The following is a 10412-nucleotide window of genomic DNA, read 5'->3' on the forward strand; positions in this document are numbered from 1 at the left end:
TATCCCTGGCCCTAATATCCCTGGCCCTAATATCCCTGGCCCTAATATTCCTGGCCCTAATATCCCTGGCCCTAATATCCCGGGCCCTAATATCCCTGGCCCTAATACCCCTGGCCCTAATATCGCTGGCCCTAATATCCCTGGCCCTAATATCCCTGGCCCTAATATCCCTGGCCCTAAAATCCCTGGCCCTAAAATCCCTGGCCCTAATAACCCTGGCCTTAATATCCCTGGCCCTAACATCCCTGGCCCTAATATCCCTGGCCCTAATATCCCTGGCCCGAAAATCCCTGGCCCTAATATCCCTGGCCCTAACATCCCTGGCCCTAATATCCCTGGCCCTAATATCCCTGGCCCTAATATCCCTGGCCCTAATATCCTTGGCACTAATATCCCTGGCCCTAATATCCCTGGACCTAATATCCCTGGCCCTAATATCCCAGGCCCTAATATCCCTGGCCCTAATATCCCTGGCCCTAATATCCCTGGCCCTAATATCCCTGGCCCTAATATCCATGGCCCTAAAATCCCTGGCCCTAATATCCCTGGCCCTAAAATCCCTGGCCCTAATATCCCTGGCCCTAATATCCCTGGCCCTAATATCCCTGGCCCTAATACCCCTGGCCCTAATATCCCTGGCCCTAATATCCCTGGCTCTAATATCTCTGGCCCTAATATCCATGGCCCTAATATCCCTGGCCATAATATCCCTGGCACTAATATCCCTGGCCCTAATATTCCTGGCCCTAATATCCCTGGCCCTAATATGCCTGGCCCTAATATCCCTGGCCCTAATACCCCTGGCCCTAATATCCCTGGCCCAAATATCCCTGGCTCTAATATCTCTGGCCCTAATATCTCTGGCCCTAATATCCCTGGCCATAATACCCTTGGCCCTATTACCCCTGGCCCTAATACCCCTGGCCCTAATATCCCTGGCCCTAATATCCCTGGCTCTAATATCCCTGTCCCTAATATCCCTGGCCGTAATATCCCTGGCCCTAAAATCCCTGGCCCTAATATCCCTGGCCCTAATATCCCTGGCCCTAAAATCCCTGGCCCTAATATCCCTGGCCCTAACATCCCTGGCCATAAAATCCCTGGCCATAATATCCCTGGCCCTAATATCCCTGGCCCTAATATCCCTGGCCCTAATATCCATGGCCCTAATATCCCTGGCCCTAATATCCCTGGCCCTAATATCCCTGGCCCTAATATCCCTGGCCCTAATATCCCTGGCCCTAATATCCCTGGCCCTAATATCCCTGGCCCTGATATCCCTTGCCCTAAAATCCCTGGCCCTAATATCCCTTGCCCTAATATCCGTGGCCCTAATATCCCTGGCCCTAATATCCCTGGCCCTAATATCCCTGGCCCTAATATTCCTGACCCTAATATCCCAGGCCCTAATATCCTTGGCCCTAATATCCCTGGCCCTAATATCCCTGGCCCTAATATCCCTGGCCCTAATATCCCTGGCCCTAATATCCCTGGCTCTAATATCCCTGGCCCTAATATCCCTGGCCCTAATATCCCTTGCCCTAATATCGCTGGCCCTAATATCCCTGGCCCTAATATCCCTGGCCCTAATATCCCTGGCCTTAATATCCCTGGCCCTAATATCCCTGGCCCTAATATCCCTGGCCCTAAAATTCCTGGCCCTAATATCCCTGGACCTAACATCCCTGGCCCTAATATCCCTGGCCCTAATATCCCTGGCCCTAATATCCCTGGCCCTAATATCCCTGGCCTTAATATCCCTGGTCCTAATATCCCTGGCCGTCATATCCCTGGCCCTAATATCCCTGGCCCTAATATCCCTGGCCCTAATATCCCTGGCCCTAATATCCCTGGCTCTAATATACCTGGCCCTAATATCCCTGGCCCTAATATCCCTGGCCCTAATATCACTGGCCCTAATATCCCTGGCCCTAATATCCTTGGCCCTAATATCCCTGGCCCTAATATCCCTGGCCCTAATATCCCTGGCCCTAACATCCCTGGCCCTAATATCCCAGGCCCTAATATCCCTGGCCCTAATATCCCTGGCCCTAATATCCCTCGTCCTAATATCCCTGGCCCTAATATCCATGGCCCTAATATCCCTGGACCTAATATCCCTGGCCCTAATATCCCTTGCCCTAAAATCCCTGGCCCTAATATCCCTGGCCCTAATATCCCTGGCCCTAATATCCCTGGCCCTAATATCCCTGGCCCTAATATCCCTCGCCCTAATATCCCTGGCCCTAATATCCCTGGCCCTAATAACCCTGGCCTTAATATCCCTGGCCCTAATATCCCTGGCCATAATATCCCTGGCCCTAATATCCCTGGCCCTAATATCCCTGGCCCTAATATCCCTGGCCCTAATATCCCTGGCCCTAATATCCCTGGCCCTAATATCCCTGGCCCTAATATCCCTGGCCCTAATATCCCTGGCACTAATATCCCTGGCCCTAATATTTCTGGCCCTAATATCCCTGGCCCTAATATCCCAGGCCCTAATATCCCTGGCCCTAATACCCCTGGCCCTAATATCGCTGGCCCTAATATCCCTGGCCCTAATATCCCTGGCCCTAATATTCCTGGCCCTAAAATCCCTGGCCCTAAAATCCCTGGCCCTAATAACCCTGGCCTTAATATCCCTGGCCCTAACATCCCTGGCCCTAATATCCCTGGCCCTAATATCCCTCGTCCTAATATCCCTGGCCCTAATATCCATGGCCCTAATATCCCTGGACCTAATATCCCTGGCCCTAATATCCCTTGCCCTAAAATCCCTGGCCCTAATATCCCTGGCCCTAATATCCCTGGCCCTAATATCCCTGGCCCTAATATCCCTGGCCCTAATATCCCTCGCCCTAATATCCCTGGCCCTAATATCCCTGGCCCTAATAACCCTGGCCTCAATATCCCTGGCCCTAATATCCCTGGCCATAATATCCCTGGCCCTAATATCCCTGGCCCTAATATCCCTGGCCCTGATATCCCTGGCCCTAATATCCCTGGCCCTAATATCCCTGGCCCTAATATCCCTGGCCCTAATATCCCTGGCCCTAATATCCCTGGCACTAATATCCCTGGCCCTAATATTTCTGGCCCTAATATCCCTGGCCCTAATATCCCAGGCCCTAATATCCCTGGCCCTAATACCCCTGGCCCTAATATCGCTGGCCCTAATATCCCTGGCCCTAATATCCCTGGCCCTAATATTCCTGGCCCTAAAATCCCTGGCCCTAAAATCCCTGGCCCTAATAACCCTGGCCTTAATATCCCTGGCCCTAACATCCCTGGCCCTAATATCCCTGGCCCTAATATCCCTGGCCCTAAAATCCCTGGCCCTAATATCCCTGGCCCTAACATCCCTGGCCCTAATATCCCTGGCCCTAATATCACTGGCCCTAATATCCCTGGTCCTAATATCCCTGGCACTAATATCCCTGGCCCTAATATCCCAGGCCCTAATATCCCTGGCCCTAATATCCCTGGCCCTAATATCCCTGGCCCTAATATCCCTGGCCCTAATATCCATGGCCCTAATATCCCTGGCCCTAATATCCCTGGCCCTAAAATCCCTGGCCCTAATATCCCTGGCCCTAATATCCCTGGCCCTAATATCCCTGGCCCTAATATCCCTGGCTGTAATATCCCTGGCCCTAATATCCCTGGCCCTAATATCCCTGGCCCTAATATCCCTGGCCCTAATATCCCTGGACCTAATATCCCTGGCCCTAATATCCCTTGCCCTAAAATCCCTGGCCCTAATATCCCTGGCCCTAATATCCCTGGCCCTAATATCCCTGGCCCTAATATTCCTGGCCCTAATATCCCTGGCCCTAATATCCCTCGCCCTAATATCCCTGGCCCTAATATCCCTGGCCCTAAAATCCCTGGCCCTAATATCCCTGGCCCTAATATCCCTGGCCCTAATATCCCTGGCCCTAATATCCCTGGCCCTAATATCCCTGGCCCTAATATCCCTGGCCCTAATATCCCTGGCACTAATATCCCTGGCCCTAATATTCCTGGCCCTAATATCCCTGGCCCTAATATCCCAGGCCCTAATATCCCTGGCCCTAATACCCTTGGCCCTAATATCGCTGGCCCTAATATCCCTGGCCCTAATATCCCTGGCCCTAATATCCCTGGCCCTAAAATCCCTGGCCCTAAAATCCCTGGCCCTAATAACCCTGGCCTTAATATCCCTGGCCCTAACATCCCTGGCCCTAATATCCCTGGCCCTAATATCCCTGGCCCTAAAATCCCTGGCCCTAATATCCCTGGCCCTAACATCCCTGGCCCTAATATCCCTGGCCCTAATATCCCTGGCCCTAATATCCCTGGTCCTAATATCCCTGGCACTAATATCCCTGGCCCTAATATCCCTGGACCTAATATCCCTGGCCCTAATATCCCAGGCCCTAATATCCCTGGCCCTAATATCCCTGGCCCTAATATCCCTGGCCCTAATATCCCTGGCCCTAATATCCATGGCCCTAATATCCCTGGCCCTAATATCCCTGGCCCTAAAATCCCTGGCCCTAATATCCCTGGCCCTAATATCCCTGGCCCTAATATCCCTGGCCCTAGTATCCCTGGCCCTTATATTCCTGGCCCTAATATTCCTGGCCCTAATATCCCTGGCCCTAATATCCCTGGCCCTAATATCCCTGGCCGTAATATCCCTGGCCCTAATATCCCTGGCCCTAATATCCCTGGCACTAATATCCCTGGCCCTAATATTCCTGGCCCTAATATCCCTGGCCCTAATATGCCTGGCCCTAATATCCCTGGCCCTAATACCCCTGGCCCTAATATCCCTGGCCCTAATATCCCTGGCTCTAATATCTCTGGCCCTAATATCCCTGGCCCTAATATCCCTGGCCATAATACCCTTGGCCCTATTACCCCTGGCCCTAATACCCCTGGCCCTAATATCCCTGGCCCTAATATCCATGGCCCCAATATCCCTGGCCCTAATATCCCTGGCCCTAATATCCCTGGCCCTAATATCCCTGGCCCTAATATCCCTGGCCCTAATATCCCTGGCTCTAATATCCCTGTCCCTAATATCCCTGGCCGTAATATCCCTGGCCCTAAAATCCCTGGCCCTAATATCCCTGGCCCTAATATCCCTGGCCCTAAAATCCCTGGCCCTAATATCCCTGGCCCTAACATCACTGGCCATAAAATCCCTGGCCATAATATCACTGGCCCTAATATCCCTGGCCCTAATATCCCAGGCCCTAATATCCTTGTCCCTAATATTCCTGGCCCTAAAATCCCTGGCCCTAATATCCCTGGCCGTAATATTCCTGGCTCTAATATCCCTGGCCCTAATATCCTTGGCCCTAATATCCTTGGCCCTAATATCCCTGGCCCTAATATCCCTGGCCTTAATATCCCTGGCCCTAATATCCCTGGCCCTAATATCCCTGGCGCTAATATCCCTGGCCCTAATATCCCTGGCCCTAATATCCCTGGCCCTAATATCCCTGGCCCTAATATCCCTGGCCCTGATATCCATTGCCCTAAAATCCCTGGCCCTAATATCCCTTGCCCTAATATCCCTGGCCCTAATATCCCTGGCCCTAATATCCCTGGCCCTAATATCCCCAGCCCTAATATTCCTGGCCCTAATATCCCAGGCCCTAATATCCTTGGCCCTAATATCCCTGGCCCTAATATCCCTGGCCCTAATATCCCTGGCCCTAATATCCCTGGCCCTAATATTACTGGCCCTAATATCCCTGGCCCTAATATCCCTGGCCCTAATATCGCTGGCCCTAATATCCCTGGCGCTAATATCCCTGGCCCTAATATCCCTGGCCTTAATATCCCTGGCCCTAATATCCCTGGCCCTAATATCCCTGGCCCTAAAATTCCTGGCCCTAATATCCCTGGCCCTAACATCCCTGGCCCTAATATCCCTGGCCCTAATATCCCTGGCCCTAATATCCCTGGCCCTAATATCCCTGGCCTTAATATTCCTGGTCCTAATCTCCCTGGCCGTAATATCCCTGGCCCTAATATCCCTGGCTCTAATATCCCTGGCCCTAATATCCCTGGCCCTAATATCCCTGGCTCTAATATCCGTGGCCCTAATATCCCTGGCCCTAATATCCCTGGCCCTAATATCACTGGCCCTAATATCCCTGGCCCTAATATCCTTGGCCCTAATATCCCTGGCCCTAATATCCCTGTGCCTAATATCCCTGGCCCTAACATCCCTGGCCCTAATATCCCAGGCCCTAATATCCCTGGCCCTAATATCCCTGGCCCTAATATCCCTGGCCCTAATATCCCTGGTGCTAATATCCCTGGCCCTAATATCCCTGGCCCTAATATCCCTGGACCTAATATCCCTGGCCCTAATATCCCTTGCCCTAAAATCCCTGGCCCTAATATCCCTGGCCCTAATATCCCTGGCCCTAATATCCCTGGCCCTAATATCCCTGGCCCTAATATCCCTCGCCCTAATATCCCTGGCCCTAATATCCCTGGCCCTAATAACCCTGGCCTTAATATCCCTGGCCCTAATATCCCCGGCCCTAATATCTCTGGCCCTAATATCCCTGGCCCTAATATCCCTGGCCCTAATATCCCTGGCCCTAATATCCCTGGCCCTAATATCCCTGGCCCTAATATCACTGGCCCTAATATCCCTGGCCCTAATATCCCTGGCCCTAATATCCCTGGCACTAATATCCATGGCCCTAATATTCCTGGCCCTAATATCCCTGGCCCTAATATCCCGGGCTCTAATATCCCTGGCCCTAATACCCCTGGCCCTAATATCGCTGGCCCTAATATCCCTGGCCCTAATATCCCTGGCCCTAATATCCCTGGCCTTAAAATCCCTGGCCCTAAAATCCCTGGCCCTAATAACCCTGGCCTTAATATCCCTGGCCCTAACATCCCTGGCCCTAATATCCCTGGCCCTAATATCCCTGGCCCTAAAATCCCTGGAACTAATATCCCTGGCCCTAACATCCCTGGCCCTAATATCCCTGGCCCTAATATCCCTGGCCCTAATATCCCTGGTCCTAATATCCCTGGCCGTAATATCCCTGGCCCTAATATCCCTGGACCTAATATCCCTGGCCCTAATATCCCAGGCCCTAATATCCCTGGCCCTAATATCCCTGGCCCTAATATCCCTGACCATAATATCCCTGGCCCTAATATCCATGGCCCTAATATCCCTGGCCCTAATATCCCTGGCCCTAATATCCCTGGCCCTTAAATCCCTGGCCCTAATATCCCTGGCACTAATATCCCTGGCCCTAATATCCCTGGCCCTAATATCCCTGGCCCTAATATCCCTGGCCCTAATATCCCTGGCCCTAATGTCCCTGGCCCTAATATCCCTGGCCCTAAAATCCCTGGCCCTAATATCCCTGGCCCTAACATCTCTGGCCCTAATATCCCTGGCCCTAATATCCCTGGCCCTAATATCCCTGGCCCTAATATCCCTGGTCCTAATATCCCTGGCCCTAAAATCCCTGGCCCTAATATCCCTGGCCCTAATATCCCTGGCCCTAATATCCCTGGCCCTAATATCCCTGGCCCTAATATTCCTGGCCCTAATATCCCTGGCCCTAATATCCTTGGCCCTAATATCCCTGGCCCTAATATCCCTGGCCATAATATCCCTGGCCCTAATATCCCTGGCCCTAATAACCCTGGCCCTAATATCCCTGGCCCTAATATTCCTGGCCCTAATATCCCTGGCCCTAATATGCCTGGCCCCAATATCCCTGGCCCTAATACCCCTGGCCCTAATATCCCTGGCCCTAATATCCCTGGCTCTAATATCTCTGGCCCTAATATCCCTGGCCCTAATATCCCTGGCCATAATACCCTTGGCCCTATTACCCCTGGCCCTAATACCCCTGGCCCTAATATCCCTGGCCCTAATATCCCTGGCCCTAATATCCCTGGCTCTAATGTCCCTGTCCCTAATAGCCCTGGCCGTAATATCCCTGGCCCTAAAATCCCTGGCCCTAATATCCCTGACCCTAATATCCCTGGCCCTAAAATCCCTGGCCCTAATATCCCTGGCCCTAACATCCCTGGCCCTAAAATCCCTGGCCATAATATCACTGGCCCTAATATCCCTGGCCCTAATATCCCAGGCCCTAATATCCTTGGCCCTAATATCCCTGGCCCTAATATCCCTGGCCCTCATATCCCTGGCCGTAATATCCCTGGCTCTAATATCCCTGGCCCTAATATCCCTGGCCCTAATATCCTTGGCCCTAATATCCCTGGCCCTAATATCCCTGGCCCTAATATCCCTGGCCTTAATATCCCTGGCCCTAATATCCCTGGCCCTAATATCCCTGGCCCTAATATCCCTGGCCCTAATATCCCTGGCCCTAATATCCCTGGCCCTAATATCCCTGGCCCTAATATCCCTGGCCCTAATATCCCTGGCCCTGATATCCCTTGCCCTAAAATCCCTGGCCCTAATATCCCTTGCCCTAATATCCCTGGCCCTAATATCCCTGGCCCTAATATCCCTGGCCCTAATATCCCTGGCCCTAATATTCCTGGCCCTAATATACCAGGCCCTAATATCCTTGGCCCTAATATCCCTGGCTCTAATTTCCCTGGCCCAAATATTCCTGGCCCTAATATCCCTGGCCCTAATATCCCTGGCCCTAATATCCCTTGCCCTAATATCCCTGGCCGTAACATTCCTGGCCCTAATATGCCTGGACCTAATAACCCTGGCCCTAATATCCCTGGCCCTAATATCCCTGGCTCTAATATATCTGGCCCTAATATCCCTGGCCCTAATATCCCTGGCCATAATACCCTTGGCCCTATAACCCCTGGCCCTAATACCCTTGGCCCTAATATCCCTGGCCCTAATATCCCTGGCCCTAATATCCCTGGCCCTAATATCCCTGGCCCTAATATCCCTGGCCCTAATATCCCTGTCTCTAATATCCCTGTCCCTAATATCCCTGGCCGTAATATCCCTGGCCCTAAAATCCCTGGCCCTAATATCCCTGGCCCTAATATCCCTGGCCCTAAAATCCCTGGCCATAATATCCCTGGCCCTAACATCCCTGGCCCTAAAATCCCTGGCCATAATATCACTGGCCCTAATATCCCTGGCCCTAAAATCCCTGGCCCTAATATCCCTGGCCCTAAAATCCCTGGCCCTAATATCCCTGGCCCTAATATCCCTGGCCATAATATCCCTGGCCCTAATATCGCTGGCCCTAATATTCCTGGCCCTAATATCCCTGGCCCTAACATCCCTGGCCCTAATATCCCTGGCCCTAATATCCCTGGCCGTAATATCCCTGGCCCTAATATCCCTGGCCCTAATATCCCTGGCCATAATATCCCTGGCCCTAATATCGCTGGCCCTAATATTCCTGGCCCTAATATCCCTGGCCCTAACATCCCTGGCCCTAATATCCCTGGCCCTAATATCCCTGGCCGTAATATCCCTGGCCCTAATATCCCTGGCCCTAATATCCCTGGCCCTAATATCCTTGGCCCTAATATCCCTTGCCCTAATATCCCTGGCCCTAATATCCCTGGCCCTAATATCCCTGGCCCTAATATCCCTGGCCCTAATATTCCTGGCCCTAATATCCCAGGCCCTAATATCCTTGGCCCTAATATCCCTGGCTCTAATATCCCTGGCCCAAATATTCCTGGCCCTAATATCCCTGGCCCTAATATCCCTGGCCCTAATATCCCTTGCCCTAATATCCCTGGCCGTAACATTCCTGGCCCTAATATCCCTGGCCCTAATATCCCTGGCCCTAATATCCCTGGCCCTAATATTCCTGGCCCTAATATCCCTGGCCCTAATATGCCTGGCCCTAATATGCCTGGACCTAATAACCCTGGCCCTAATATCCCTGGCCCTAATATCCCTGGCTCTAATATATCTGGCCCTAATATCCCTGGCCCTAATATCCCTGGCCATAATACCCTTGGCCCTATAACCCCTGGCCCTAATACCCTTGGCCCTAATATCCCTGGCCCTAATATCCCTGGCCCTAATATCCCTGGCCCTAATATCCCTGGCCCTAATATCCCTGGCCCTAATATCCCTGGCTCTAATATCCCTGTCCCTAATATCCCTGGCCGTAATATCCCTGGCCCTAAAATCCCTGGCCCTAATATCCCTGGCCCTAATATCCCTGGCCCTAAAATCCCTAGCCATAATATCCCTGGCCCTAACATCCCTGGCCCTAAAATCCCTGGCCATAATATCACTGGCCCTAATATCCCTGGCCCTAAAATCCCTGGCCCTAATATCCCTGGCCCTAAAATCCCTGGCCCTAATATCCCTGGCCCTAATATCCCTGGCCATAATATCCCTGGCCCTAATATCACTGGCCCTAATATTCCTGGCCCTAATATCCCTGGCCCTAACA

The sequence above is a fragment of the Petromyzon marinus genome, unplaced genomic scaffold (assembly GCF_048934315.1).
Source record: "Petromyzon marinus isolate PM22_M1 ecotype Great Lakes invasive population unplaced genomic scaffold, UKy_Petmar_22M1.pri1.0 PM_G_Scaffold_60, whole genome shotgun sequence".
NCBI classification, from domain to species: domain Eukaryota; kingdom Metazoa; phylum Chordata; class Hyperoartia; order Petromyzontiformes; family Petromyzontidae; genus Petromyzon; species Petromyzon marinus.